Below are 3,473 nucleotides of genomic sequence, written 5' to 3'. Positions count from 1 at the left end.
TGCATACTTGGTGTGACAGTTAATACACTTACCTTAAATGGTAAGTGTATGCCATATATGATATATGTGCTGTTATTTAAGGTTATGAATGAATGATTGTCGATACGTGAACGATCTTCGGATATTGCACGTATCGCCAAGGAAGGTAAGTGATAGAATATGTAATTGTGTATAAAGTATATATGAATGTTAAAGCATGGTATGTATGAAATGAAAGTATGGATGGAGGGTACCGGACCCTAATAATATCCGAGGATGAAGGGCACCGGACCCTAATAATATTTGAGGTATGTAGGGCGAAATGCTTTTTATAATGAAAGAATAGTTATGGACATACTGGTATGTATGAAATGAAAGTATGGTTGCATGGAAAGAAGGGTATCAGAACCTAATAATATCCGAGGATGGAGGGTACCGGACCCTAATAATATCCGAGGATGGAGGGTACCGGACCCTAATAATATCCGAGGATGAAGGGCACCGGACCCTAATAATATTTGAGGTATGTAGGGCGAAATGCTTTTTATAATGAAAGAATAGTTATGGACATACTGTGTATGTTAATGAAAGAAAGTATGAAAGAATGAACGTATATATATATATATATGGAAGAATGATAAACATGTTAAGTATGTAATACATACCTACGGGCACGTGTATGTGTATGTAAGTATGTTATTTGATTAACTAGAACTCACTAAGCGTAGCTGAGTTTTAGTATGCACGTAGGTGAATTAATTAAAGCAGCTGGCTTGAGGGAGACTGATGTGTGGGTAAAGGTTTGTGCATTAAGTGTTTTATATTGTGTGTTTTACTTGTTTATATGTATCGAACACAAATACTTTGATAGGTTTTATGTTTACAGGTGTGTGGAGCTTAATGGAACTTTAAGGATACTATTTGGAGACATTTACGAGCATGATTTGAAGTCTCGGGAAGATCAGAGCCACTACAAAAGTGTTGGAAATGAAAAGAAACAAGTTGATTGAAATTCAGCTCCCAGAGTAAGCTACCCCAGGATCAGAGTAACCTACTCTGGATGCCAAAATTGACTCAGAGTAAGGCAGTCAGATTCAGAGTAACGGATTTCCACCCAGAGTAAGCTACGCCAAGGGTCAGAGTAGCTTACGCTGATACGCGAAATTCAGATTTAAAGCATGGCTCAGCTTCTATATAAAGCATAAAACCCTAAATCGTGAGGGAGAGCATTCCAGCCGTTTTTTGACTTCTTGGAGGCCATCTTACACCATCATAACACCTCTCAATCACAAAATCATCGATGGTTTCATCCTTCCGATCCATACTCGAGTCAATCATGATGCAGAGGCAAGGCTAAATCATTCGTGACTGCTTCAGGTGTAGGGTTTGCATATGAACTGATTATTTTATGATTGTTACCAATAACGGGATTTAGTTTTGATTAATCTTTTGGTTGATTGAACCTTTATGTTTGTTTTAATCGGCTAAACAGTTGTATTCTATGATTACTTTTATCATCAATTATTTGGTTTGTGTTCATCAACATTTAGGATTAAGTTCTTATCGTCATTGAGCCGTTTACCATTAATCATTGATATATGTTAGGTTTCATATTAACGAACTGGTAGTTAGATAGACCGTGTTCAGTTGTGTCAATTCTTCGGATTAAGTTCTGCGAATCATCATAACCAAACTATTGTGTCTAGTAATTATTTGCCTATTATAATGAACGAACTATGTTTATGTAATTCCCCAATTGGTATAAGTTTTGTTCGGTCAGATCATTGCATTACCTGAACCTGAAGTCTGTCACTATTTTCTTTAATTGTCTTACAACCAAATCAATTTTTAAACTGCTTGACATCGTTTGTCCATCCTAGAATAATTAATTAAAAAGTATTAAACTTGATTAGCACTTTCCACTGATTCTCTGTGGATTCGACACCTTACTTGCCCTAGCTATTAAAGGTATTTTATAAATGTTTTTGATTGACCTTTCGACATCGATCAAAATGGCGCCGTTGCCGGGGAATCAACGCGCAAAGTGCTAGTTTAGCTTAGTTTTTAGTTTTTGTTTTTAATTTTTCTTCGTTAATTTTATGCGGGGTGTTAGTGTTTGTGTCTTTGCATGTAATTTCACAAGTTGATGCAGATGAGATATTCCCGTGAGAAAGAGCCGCTCTAGTTTGATCCTGAAATCGAGAAAACAGCAAGACGAAACCGAGCAGCTCAGAAACCCATACTAAACCAAATACCCGAATTCATAACACCAAAAGAAGAGACCATGAGTAACCGAAACAGAAGAGACCCGAATATGTACCCACTAAATAACCAAGAACTGCCAGTTCCACAAAACCAGAATGTTAACCATGACAGAAACCGCAATGTGTTCAACCAAAGAAATGTTAACCGTAATCCCAGGAACATTGATGACAACTTGTCAATCAGATCAGCCGCAGTGAACCGTCAAAGACACGATGATTTGAGAGAGGAAAGACTCGAGATTGATCGTGCTCATGCACAGGTGGAAAATTGGCACATAGGGGAGGATTTTGGTTTCGATTATGAGGATGAGGAGGAGCGTAGAGATGAACAGGGGGGTCGATATCAGCAACAAGATCCTCATGATGACCAAGAAATTAGACAGAATCCTCCAGAAAATCAGAGAGGTCGAGCACCAAGAAGACAACAATACCGTGAACCACAGGCACCATATTACGAGTTTAATGATGGAGTGCCGAGAGCATATGTCCCACCGCCAGTTAGAGGAGTTCAAAGTCATTTTATTCCACAAGTGGCCACAAACCCTCTATCAATCATTATCCCGGTCAGGCGTGGAAGAACTTTTTCGGTAAGGCAGAATAGCTTAACGGGTTTACCTACATTTCATGGGAAGGCGACAGAAGAACCGTACCTACACTTGAGTGATTTCAACTCAGTATGTGCACTCATCTCAAGTCAAGGTTTCACTGCAGAGGAAGTAAAGATGGTGGTTTTCCTGTTCAGTTTGAAAGATGCAGCGAAACAGTGGTTCCTATCTTTGCCATCAGCAAGTATTTTCACTTGGGGAGACTTGGCACAACAATTTTTAGACGAATATTATACTCCCCAAAGAACCACAGAGACCCGCAACAACATTTGAAACTTTCAGCAGATCACCGGTGAAACTTTCTATGAATCATTCTAAAGGTTTAAACGATTGTTGAGGACTTGTCCACATCATGGGATTGACTTATGGGAATTGATAAAGGCATTCCATGATAGTCTCTCAAATGATGATGTTCATGACCTCCAAGCCACCACGAATGGATCTTTTCTAGCAAATGACGAAATCGGGGATTGGGGACATTTGGAGAGACATGCGAGTAATTCAAAGAGACAAGCACAGTCGAACATGATGTCAAAAAGGGCGGTGGAAAAAGTAGTTGAAAGTCATGGGTCAGTTGACAGAATGGATAGGTTGGAAAAGAAGATGGATAGACTGTTGGATGCAG

At 38.9% G+C, this 3,473-nt stretch overlaps 1 non-coding gene across 1 annotated transcript; it reads right to left on the bottom strand.

Annotated features, from left to right (window-relative positions):
- Positions 1-3,103: 3,103 nt before the first annotated feature.
- LOC143622343 (small nucleolar RNA R71) lies at positions 3,104-3,207 on the bottom strand. The gene has a single exon (XR_013151684.1). It is a non-coding gene; the product is annotated as a small nucleolar RNA R71 (small nucleolar RNA).
- Between the last annotated feature and the right edge of the window lie 266 nt (positions 3,208-3,473).

The sequence above is a fragment of the Bidens hawaiensis genome, unplaced genomic scaffold (genome assembly GCF_021521415.1).
Source record: "Bidens hawaiensis isolate Kalapana, Puna unplaced genomic scaffold, B.hawaiensis_p1.1 tig00003115_1, whole genome shotgun sequence".
NCBI lineage: Eukaryota > Viridiplantae > Streptophyta > Magnoliopsida > Asterales > Asteraceae > Bidens > Bidens hawaiensis.
Note: the sequence above shows the minus strand (reverse complement) of the source record. Positions and strands in the feature narration are given on the sequence as shown.